Here is a 12250-nt window from a genome sequence, read left to right as displayed (position 1 = left end):
ATCCACAAACGTTTCACCTTTTTAGCGATTTCAGCCAAACGTTTACAAAGGTTACGAAACAAAACAAAACATTTTAAACGTTTGGCTTAAATCGCTAAAAAAGGGAAACGTTTTGTTTCGTAACGTTTTAAATGTTTGGATTAGTTTTGTAACGTTTTAAACGTTTGAATTTTTATTCTTAACGTTGTAAACGTTTGGATTTGTTTCGTAATGTTTGTAAACGTTTGGCTTAAATCGCTAAAAATGTGAAACGTTTGGATTTGTTTCGTAACGTTTGCAAACATTTGGCTTAAATCGCTAAAAATATGAAATGTTTGGATTTGTTTCGTAACGTTTGTAAACTTTTCGACTTTTTTAGCTATTTAAGCCAAAGGTTTAAAACGTTACGAAACCAATCCAAACATTTAAAACGTCACGAAACAAATCCAAAAGTTTCATCTTTTTTAGCGATTTAAGCCAAACTTTTACAAACGTTACGAAACAAATCCAAACATTTCATCTTTTTAGCGATTTAAGCCAAACGTTTAAAATATTACGAAACAAATCCTAACATTTCGCCTTTTTAGCGATTTAAGCCAAACGTTTACAAACATAACAAAACAAAACCAAACATTTCCCATTTTTAGCGATTTATGCCAAACTTTTAAAACGTTACAAAACTAATCAAATGTTTCACATTTTTAGAGATTTAAGCCAAACATTTAAAACGTTTCGAAACCAATCCGAACGTTACAAACGTTACGAAACAAAACCACACGGTTAACCTTTTTAGCGATTTAAGCCAAACGTTTTAAAAGTTACAAAACCAATCCAAGCGTACAAACGTTACGAAACAAAACTAAATGTTTCACATTTTTAGCGATTTAACCAAACGTTTCCCCTTTTTAGCAATTTAATCCAAACGTCACAAAACTAAAAACGTTACGAAACAAATTGGAAAGTTTTACCTATTTAGCGATTAAAGCCAAAAGTTTAAAACGTTACAAAAGCAATCCAAACGTTTAAAACGTTTTGAAACAAATTCAAACGTTTCACTTTTTTAGCGATTTAAGCCAAACGTTTAAAACATTACAAAATCAATCAACACGTTTAAAACGTTAAGAAGAAAATCCTAACGTTTCACCTATTTAGAGATTTAAGCCAAACGTTACAAACGTTACAAAACCAATCCAAAAGTTAAAAACGTTATGCAACAAATCCAAACGTTTCACCTTCTTAGCAATTTAAGACAAATATTACAAAACAAATCCAAACATTTCACCTTTTTAGAGATTTAGGCCAAACGTTTAAAACGTTACAAAACAAATCCAAAAGTTTAAAACGTTACAAAATAAATCCAAACGTTTCACCTTTTTAGCGATTTAAGTCAAACATTTACAAACATTACGAAAACAATCCAAATGTTTCACAATTTTGGCGATTTAAGCCAAACGTTTACAAACGAAACAATACCAAACGTTTCACCCTTTTAGCGATTTAAGCCAAACGTTTAAAATGTTTCAAAACCAATCCAAACGTTTAAAACGTTACGAAACAAATCCAAATGTTTCACATTTCTAACGATTTAAGCCAAACGTTTAAAACAATACGAAACAAATCCAAATGTTTCACCTTTTTAACCATTGAAACCAAACATTTAAAACATTACCAAACCAATCCAAACTTTTAAAACGTTACGAATCAAATCCAAACGTTTCCCCTTTTTAGCGATTTAAGCCAAACGTTTACAAACATTACGAAACAAATTCAAACGTTTAAAATGTTACGAAACAAATCCAAACGCTTAAAGTGTTACAAAACAAAATCCAAACGTTTAACATTTTTAGCGATTTAAGCCGAATGTTTACAAATGTTATGAAACAAATCCACAAACGTTTCACCTTTTTAGTGATTTAAGCCAAACGTTTACAAATGTTACGAAACAAAATCAAACGTTTCACCTTTTTAGCGATATAAGCCGTTTTTAAACGTTTGGGTTAAATCGCTAAAAATGTGAAACGTTTGGATTTGTTTCGTAACATTTGGCTTAAATCGCTAAAAAGGTGAAATGTTCGGATTTGTTTCGTAACGTTTGGCTTATATCGCTAAAAAGGTGAAATGATTGGATTTGTTTCGTAACTTTTGTAAACGTTTGGACCTTTTTAGCGATTTAAGCCAAATGTTTAAAACGTTACGAAACCAATCCAAACATTTAAAATGTTACGAAACAAATCCAAAAGTTTACCGATTTTAGCGATTTAAGCCAAACGTTTACAAACGTTACGAAACAAATCCAAACGTTTAAAACGTTACGAAACAAATCCAAACATTTAAAACGTTACGAAACAAATCCAAACGTCTAAAACGTTACAAAACCAATCTAAACAATTAAAACGTTACGAAACAAATCCAAATATTTCACATTTTTAGCAATTTAAGCCAAACGTTTACAAACGTTACAAAACAAATCCACAAACGTTTCACCTTTTTAGCGATTTAAGCCAAACGTTTACAAACGTTACGAAATAAAACATAACATTTTAAACGTTTGGCTTAAATCGCTAAAAAGGGGAAACATTTGGATTTGTTTCGTAACGTTTTAAATGTTTGGATTGGTTTTGTAACGTTTTAAACGTTTGAATTTTTATTCTTAACGTTGTAAAGGTTTGGATTTATTTCGTAATGTTTGTAAACGTTTGGCTTAAATTGCAAAAAATGTGAATCGTTTGGATTTGTTTCGTAACGTTTGCAAACGTTTGGCTTAAATCGCTAAAAAGGTGAAATGTTTGGATTTGTTTCGTAACATTTGTAAACTTTTCGACCTTTTTAGCGATTTAAGCCAAAGGTTTAAAACGTTACGAAACCAATCCAAACATTTAAAACGTTACGAAACAAATCCAAAAGTTTCACCTTTTTTAGCGATTTAAGCCATATGTTTACAAACGTTACGAAACAAATCCAAACATTTCATCTTTTTAGCGATTTAAGCCAAACGTTTAAAATGTTACGAAACAATCCTAACGTTTCGCCTTTTTAGCGATTTAAGCCAAACGTTTACAAACATAACAAAACAAAACCAAACATTTCCCAATTTTAGTGATTTAAGCCAAACGTTTAAAACGTTAGCGATTTAAGCCAAACATTTAAAACGTTACGAAACCAATCCGAACGTTACAAACGTTACGAAACAAAACCACACATTTAACCTTTCTAGCGATTTATGCCAAACCTTTTAAGCGTTACGAAACCAATCCAAGCGTACAAACGTTACGAAAGAAAACCAAATGTTTCACATTTTTAGCGATTTAACCAAACGTTTCCCCTTTTTAGCAATTTAATCCAAACGTCACAAAACAAAAAATGTTATGAAACAAATCGGAAAGTTTTACCTATTTAACGATTAAAGCCAAAAGTTTAAAACGTTACAAAAGCAATCCAAACGTTTAAAACGTTATGAAACAAATTCAAACGTTTCCATTTTTTAGCGATTTAAGTCAAACGTTTAAAATGTTACGAAACCAATCCACACTTTTAAAACGTTAAGAAAAAATTACTAACGTTTCACCTTTTTAGAGATTTAAGCAAAACGTTTACAAACATTTCAAAACCAATTCAAAGGTTAAAAACGTTATGAAACAAATCCAAACATTTCACCTTTTTAGCGATTTAAGCCAAACGTTTGCAAACGTTTTAAAACAAATCCAAAAGTTCAAAACGTTACAAAACAAATCCAAAAGTTTAAAACGTTACAAAACAAATCCAAACATTTCACCTTTTTAGCGATTTAAGTCAAATATTTATAAACATTACGAAAATTATCCAAATGTTTCACAATTTTGGCGATTTAAGCCAAACGTTTACAAACATTACGAAACAAAACCAAATGTTTCACCCTTTTAGCGATTTAATCCAAACGTTTCAAAAACGTTTCAAAACCAATCCAAACGTTTAAAACGTTACGAGACAAATCCATACATTTCACATTTTTAACGATTTAAGCCAAACGTTTAAAACGTTACGAAACAAATCCAAATGTTTCACCTTTTTAACCATTGAAACCAAACGTTTAAAACATTACCAAATCAATCCAAACGTTTAAAATGTTACGAAACAAAACCAAACGCTTCCCTTTTTTAGCGATTTAAGCCAAACGTTTACAAACGTTACGAAACAAATCCAAACGTTTAAAACGTTATGAAACAAATCCAAAAGTTTAAAGTGTTACAAAACCAATCCAAATGTTTTAAACGTTACGAAACAAATCAAAACATTTAACATTTTTAGCGATTTAAGCCGAACGTTTACAAATGTTATGAAACAAATCCACAAACGTTTCACCTTTTTAGTGATTTAAGCCAAACGTTTACAAATGTTACGAAACAAAATCAAACATTTCACCTTTTTGATAGGAGTATTTTACTCCAATTTAGAGTGTCATTTCCGCATGCTTTTATCATGTTTTATCACGGTTTTATGGTATTCTGAATGCCTTATTACGTGTTTTAGTATTTTAGGTACTTAGGAGCATTGCGGAAGCATTTTGGTGCAAAAGTTGGAAAAGTCGACAAAAGAGATGCGAAAGCTCATTTACAAGTCTGAAAAGCCGACCCCGCTGCACTAATTGGAAAATTGGAACCAGCTAGAAGCTTCAAATGAATTTGTGTTCTTCATTAAAGTTGAAGTAGACGTCCTAAGATTTCCAACGGTTCAAGAATCGACTCAATCAGACATTTCTACACCGAGTTACAAAGGTTTGAAGATCGCAATCCAGAGCAGAAAAAGGGAGCTCGAATCGAGCTCCTCATTTAACCAAGGGAGCTCGATTCGAGCATGGGCTTGCTGGAAGGGGGATTTCTGATTTCAAAATGCAACAAGGCTTGATTCTAATTGCTTCTTTGGGCCAAATACTCTTGTAGTTGATGTTTTTATTTCTTCTTTTGTCTAGTACTATATAAACAACATTATCTCCAAATTAGGGATAGAATTCATAGACAATATTTTACATCATTTAGTTCTCCATAGTTTAGGGTAGTTGTCTCTTTTAGTTAGGAGTAGAATAGTTTAGGGTTTTGTGCCTCCATAGTTTCCACCATTGTTGGTGCTTGGAAGCTTTTATTGCTTTGTAAGAACAAGATTTACCTATTGAATACAAGTTTTTATCTTTGATTCTTCATTATCTTCTTTATGATTTATTGTTCTTCATTTAAGGTAATCATTCTCACTTTTGTTATATTAATTAATTATTACTTAGTTGTTGCTTTAACTTTAATCATGAGTAGCTAAACTCCTAGTCTTGGGGTTGTTATGATTGCCATGTTTAATTGCTAGATGATTGGATAGGGTTGTATGAGTTAGGGTTTTGTTGTGTTTATTAGTCTTAATGCCTAGATTAAGTTGGCCTCTTAATCTTTGATTAGTGTTTGATTAGTGAGGGCGAGAGTTAAACTAATCAAATAGACCTAGTTAAGCATAAGCTTAAGACCTAGATGCACGAGAGTGATTTAGGGATTTAGCGGTTGTTTGAGTTTGCGGATTAATCGGATTGATTGGTATAGTCGACATTAAATTGCACGAGAGTGAGTTGGATTTCGACTTATTAATCAATTGTCGGTTCTTCGACTTCCGGCTCGAGAGAGCGGATTTGGATATCTTAGAATGGCTTGACCCAAACCAATACCCGTATACCCGACCTATCTACCTAGGAATGCTTTGGTATGATTAGCAACCCTTATGCGCTTTTAATTATCGTTTTAATCCGTTAATCAATTAGTTGTTAAATTGTTGTTGCTTTTAGTTTATCTATTATTGATTGAGTTTATTTCCGTAGTAGTAATCAAAACCAATCACTCGTTTGCTATCCGAATTGGAGTTCAAAATCATATTTCATTCTCATTAAACCTCTCATCCCTGTGGGTTCGACAACCCGGACTTATAGTCCACTCTATTACAAGTTGGTGAGTAAAATTGCTAACAAGTTTTTGGCGCCGTTGCTGGGGATGAGGTTGTGTTTAATTGATTGAAAGTATTTTGAAATTCGGTCGAGTTAGCCTTATTTTCTGTTTTTACTTTTCTTTTGTTAGTTTGTGTTTTCGTGAATTACGCTTGGTGTTCTTGTTTGTGGTTGTGCAGGAAATTTTTGTTGTGTTGGTTTATCTTCAATATTATTTTTATGGTGAATATATTTGGGCAAGAGTAATGGCTTGGGATCCAAATTGTGAGATTTGTGGGGATTTTAGTCATACCGGAGCCGAGTGTCCTACACTCTATTCAAATTGGAATGACCATGTCAATTATGTTGGTGATCAATGGCATGCTAGTGACCCTTATTCCGACATGTATGATCCGGGGTGGCACAACCCTCCGAACTATGGTTGGAGCAACAATTGGGAGAACTTCAATGAAAACTTGAACTTCGATTCAAGCTATCACCCACATCAAAACCAATGGGATCTCAATTCCAATTTTGACAATGAACCACAACAATCACATGGTTTTCAACAAGATGAAATGTTTGACGACTCTAGCAAAATCGACAAGATCATGGAGTTGTTAGATAGAATGGAGGTACATCATGAAATTCAATCTACACATCTTCATAACCTAGAGATACAAGTTGCTCGGTTAGCTAGTGATTTGCAAGAGACAAACCAAGAAGGATTACTAGCCGAAATTGAAGCTCCTCCAACACAACATGATATGGCCATAAAATTGAAAGATGATGGTGCTTTAGTAGAACATCCTCTCACAATGGTTCACATAGAGATCGAAAGAGAAAAGTGTGAGGATGTTGAACTTGAAGCTCCAATTTCCAAGCCACTTACTTGTCCCAAGAGAGTAAATGATAAAAGTGAGGAGAAATTTGGTATTACGGTACTCTACGAGGAATTCAACAAATCCTTTGATTATAAAGATCCATTCTTAGAGGGGTTTAATTCCGAGTATGACGGAAATAATACCAAGTATATGAAGATGCTCCATACTCCTCATGTTCATTATTTTAGAGTATAAGCATACTTCATATCACACGAGCTTTATTTGAAAGAGCCAACACGAAAAAAAAGGGAGAAGATGCTACCAAGACGGCTTCCACATGTTAGGTTGTATTTTTAACAACCTTACGCGAAGAGTCTAGCTTTGGACTCCAACTAAAGCGCACTCGGGAGGCAATCCCGAGAGGTTTGATTTCTTTTCATGTCATTTATCTTTTGTTATTTATTTTTAGTGTTTTATTTAGGTTATTTTGCGTTGATTGAAAAAGATTTGATTCTCTAACCCAAACTCATACAATTTTCATATATGTTTAATTTCTTAGCATTGAGGACATTGCATCGAAATGTGTGAGGAGGGTTGGAAAATTGAATGTAGTTGCGTAGGATTGTTTGTTTTTAATGTTGTTTTCCTTTGTTTATTTGTAGTTTGTTTGTGTGCTTTTGATGTTTTCTTAGGAGAATTTTGGTCAAATCTTTGAGCATACCCCTTAGCTTAATTTTGTAGCATGTTAGCTAAGTTGATCAAGTACTTGCATTATATCAAATGTCATGTTCTAATTAATGAATAGTTAAATGGTGCTTCTTGTTTTAACAATTGTTGTTAATGCTTGCTTAGTGAAATGCCAATTATATGACATAGGTTTATAAGATTATGGTGAAGTCACTTGTTAGCAACTTTTGACCCTAAATGCATGATCAATGAGCTTGATGCAGAAATATGATGTGTATGTAGTAAAATTGTTGAATCCTAGGAAATTGGGCATACGTGGCATGATTGTTGTAGTTCTAGCATTGGTAAAAACACACCTAATTCTTGAATTTTCGAGGCTATATTTTTTGTTGTGTTTTGCATGTTTTAGTCCTAGAATTTGCTCCTATGTCCGGGCAAGATTGCATTGTTGAATTTTTTTTGGCAATTAGGTGATAATGGCAATTAAGATTACACACTTCTTCAATCCACTAAAAAAACCTACCCTTTTACCTTTAGATAACACAATTTGAGCCTTCACCAAAGGTTTTGTTTTAAACCACAATTTTCACACAAATCAACCTTTTTAAAATTTACCTCTTAAAAATCCCAAAATTTGACTTGATTAACTCACATAAAAATAGATGAAAACTCTAGCTTGATGAAACAATGGAGTTGTGAACTTAAGCTTACAAGAATAAATGCCTTAGAAAAGAAAAGCAAGAAAAAGAAAACAAAAGAAAAAGAGAAAAATTGAAGAAAAGAAAAGAAGGAAAAAGAATAAATAAAGGCATGAAAAAAGCTCTCATTTGTTAAAAAGTTCACTTGTATGTAAATTTCCAATTTAGACCAAGTAAAAAAGAGTGCATTTGTTATTCAAGTCAAGTTCTTAGCCAAATCTATCTTTTTACCTACCCATAGCCCTTAGCCCCGTTACAACCCTTAAAAGTCCATTTGATAATTGCCGGAAACCGAACTAAGTAGTGGAGTCCGGACTTTGAGCAAGCCTATGGTGACTATTGCATGTGTTATTTGTACACCCTTTGTTATCTTGAGCGAGTGAAATCTAGTGAGGTATACGCCATTGCTCGAAGTAGAACATTTATGTCATGTTGTGCCCAACGTATCTTGAATCCGATTTGTATACACGTCCCGTATAAAATAGCGAGTTGTATAGTTGAATGGGTTGATAAGCATGTTTCCGTGATTGTAATCTTGATAATATCAACTTATGTGATTGACATTGAATTTCTCACGTGTTTGTATTACCCTTAGTTGTTAGGTCGGGAATCATTCATTAGGTTATTCATTAGTTAGAATATTGTGTGCAACATATATGCGGGATTGAGGTTATTAGCTAGCATGCGTCCCCGAGTAAGATTCATTTCTTGCTTGAGGACAAGCAAGGTTTTGCGTGAGGAGGTTTGATAGGAGTATTTTACTCCTATTTAAAGTATCGTTTCCGCATGCTTTTATTATGTTTTATCACGATTTTATGGTATTCCGAATGCCTTATTACGTGTTTTATTATTTCAGGTACTTAGGAGCATTGCCGAAGCATTTTGGTGCAAAATATGGAAAAGTCGACAAAAGAGATGCGAAAGCTCATTTACAAGTCTGAAAAGCCGACCCCGCTGCAATAATTGGACAATTGGAACCAGCTAGAAGCTTCCAATGAATTTGTGTTCATCATGAAAGTTGAAGTAGACGTCCTAAGCTTTCCAACGGTTTACGAATCAACTCAATCGGACATTTCTATACCGAGTTATGAAGGTTTGAAGATCACGATCCAGAGCAGAAAAAGGCAGCTCGAATCGAGCTCCTCATTTAGGGTTTTGTGCCTCCATAGTTTCCACCATTGTTGGTGCTTGGAAGCTTTTATTGCTTTGTAAGAACAAGATTTACCTATTGAATACAAGCTTTTATCTTTGATTCTTCATTATCTTCTTTATGATTTATTGTTCTTCATTTAAGGTAATCATTCTCACTTTTGTTATGTTAATTAATTATTACTTAGTTGTTGCTTTAACTTTAATCATGGGTAGCTAAACTCCTAGTCTTGGGGTTGTTATGATTGCCATGTTTAATTGCTAGATGATTGGTTAGGGTTGTATGAGTTAGGGTTTTGTTGTGTTTATTAGTCTTAATGCCTAGATTAAGTTGGCCTCTTAATCTTTGATTAGTGTTTGATTAGTGAGGGCGAGAGTTAAACTAATCAAATAGACCTAGTTAAGCATAAGCTTAAGACCTAGATGCACGAGAGTGATTTAGGGATTTAGCGGTTGTTTGAGTTTGCAGATTAATCGGATTGATTGGTATAGTCGACATTCAATTGCACGAGAGTGAGTTGGATTTCGACTTATTAATCAATTGTCGGTTCTTCGACTTCCGGCTCGAGAGAGCGGATTTGGATACCTTAGAATGGCTTGGCCGAAACCAATACCCGTATACCCGACCTATCTACCTAGGAATTGCTTTGGTATGATTAGCAACCCTTATGCGCTTTTAATTATCGTTTTAATCCGTTAATCAATTAGTTGTTAAATTGTTGTTGCTTTTAGTTTATTTATTATTGATTGAGTTTATTTCCGTAGTGGTAATCAAAACCAGTCACTCGTTTGCTATCCGAATTGGAGTTCAAAATCATATTTCATTCTCATTAAACCTCTCATCCCTGTGGGTTCGACAACCCGGACTTATAGTCCACTCTATTACAAGTTGGTGAGTAAAATTGCCAACACTTTTTAGCGATTTAAGCTGTTTGGCTTAAATCGCCAACAGTGTGAAATGTTTAGATTTGTTTCGTAACGTTTGTAAACGTTTGGCTTAAATCGCTAAAAAGGTGAAATGTTTGGATTTATTTCGTAACGTTTGTAAATGTTTGTACCTTTTTAGCGATTCAAGCTAAACGTTTAAAACGTTACAAAAACTAATCCAAACATTTAAAACATTATGAAACAAATCCAAACGTTTCCCCTTTTTAGCGATTTAAGCCAAAATTTTACAAACGTAACGAAACAAATCTTAACGTTTAAAACGTTACGAAACAAATCCAAACGTTCAAAACATTACAAAACCAATTCAAACATTTATAACGTTACGAAACAAATCCAAACGTTTCTCATTTTTAGCGATTTAAGCCAAACGTTTACAAACGTTACGAAACAAATCCACAAACGTTTCACCTTTTTAGAGATTTAAGCCAAACGTTTACAAACGTTACGAAACAAAAACAAACGTTTTAAACGTTTAGCCTAAATTGCTAAAAAGGGGAAATGTTTGGTTTTTTTTCGTAATATTTTAAACGTTTGGATTTGTTTGTTAACGTTTGGCTTAATTCGCTAAAAAGATGGAATGTTTGGATTTGTTGCGTAGCGTTTGTAAATGTTTCGACCTTTTTAACGATTTAAGCCAAACATTTAAAACGTTACAAAACCAATCCAACGTTTAAAACATTACGAAACGAATCCAAACGTTTCCCTTTTTTAGCGATTTAAGCCAAACGTTTAAAAACGTTACGAAAAAATCTAAACGTTTAAAATGTTACGAAACAAATCCAAACGTTTAAAACGTTACAAAACAAATCCAAACGTTTCACATTTTTAGCAATTTATGCCAAACGTTTAAAAATGTTACGAAAAAATTCACAAACCTTTGACTTTTGAGCGATTTAAGTTAAACGTTTACAAACATTACAAAACAAAACAAAACGTTTCACCTTTTTATCGATTTAAGCCATTTGTAAACATTTTGCTCAAATCGCTAAAAATGTAAAACATTTGAATTTGTTTCGTAACATTTGTAAACGTTTGGGTCAAATTGCTAAAAAGGTGAAATGTTTAGATTTGTTTCGTAACGTTTGAACAATCTTAGCGATTTAAGCCAAACGTTTAAAACGTTGCGAAACCAATCCAAACATTTAAAACGTTACGAAACAAATCAAAATATTTCATCTTTTTAGTGATTTAAGACAAACGTTTACAAACTTTACGAAACCAATCCAAACGTTTCATTTTTTTTAGCAATTTAAGCAAAACGTTTACAAATTCTAACGTTTCACCTTTTTATCGATTTAACCAAAAGTTTCACGTTTTTAGCAATTTATTCCAAACGATACGAAACAAAAAACGTTATAAACAAATTCGAACGTTTCACACCTCTTTAGCGATTTAAGCCAAAAGATTAAAACGTTTCCAAGCCAATCCATACGTTTAAAACGTTACAAAACAAATCCAAACGTTTAAAAAGTTACGAAACAAATCCAAACATTGCACCTTCTTAGAAATTTAAGCAAAACGTGTACAAATGTTATGAAACAAATTCAAACGTCTCACCTTTTTAGCAATTTAAGCCAAATGTTTAAAACATTGCAAAACCAATCCAAATGTTTAAAACGTCACGAAACAAATCCAAACGTTTCGCCTTTTAAGAGATTTAAGCCAAACGTTTACAAATGTTACAACACCAATCCAAACTTTTAAAACATTGTGAAACAAATCCAAACGTTTTCACCATTTTAGCAATTTAAGCCAAACGTTTACAAAAGTTACGAAACACATCCAAAAGTTTCACCTTTTTAGAGATTTAAGCCAAACGTTAAAAATGTTACAAAACAAATCAAAATGTTTAACACGTTACAAAACAAATCCAAACGTTTCGCCTTTTTAGCCAAACGTTTTAAACGTTACGATACCAATTCAAACGTTTCATCTTTTTCGCGATTTATATCGCTAAAAAGGTAAAACGTATGGATTTGTTTCGTAACATTTATTAACGTTTGGCTTAAATAGGATTTGTTTTGTAACGTTTTAAA

This window comes from Mercurialis annua, linkage group LG5, assembly GCF_937616625.2.
Source record: "Mercurialis annua linkage group LG5, ddMerAnnu1.2, whole genome shotgun sequence".
Classification (NCBI taxonomy): Eukaryota; Viridiplantae; Streptophyta; class Magnoliopsida; order Malpighiales; family Euphorbiaceae; genus Mercurialis; species Mercurialis annua.
Note: the sequence above shows the minus strand (reverse complement) of the source record.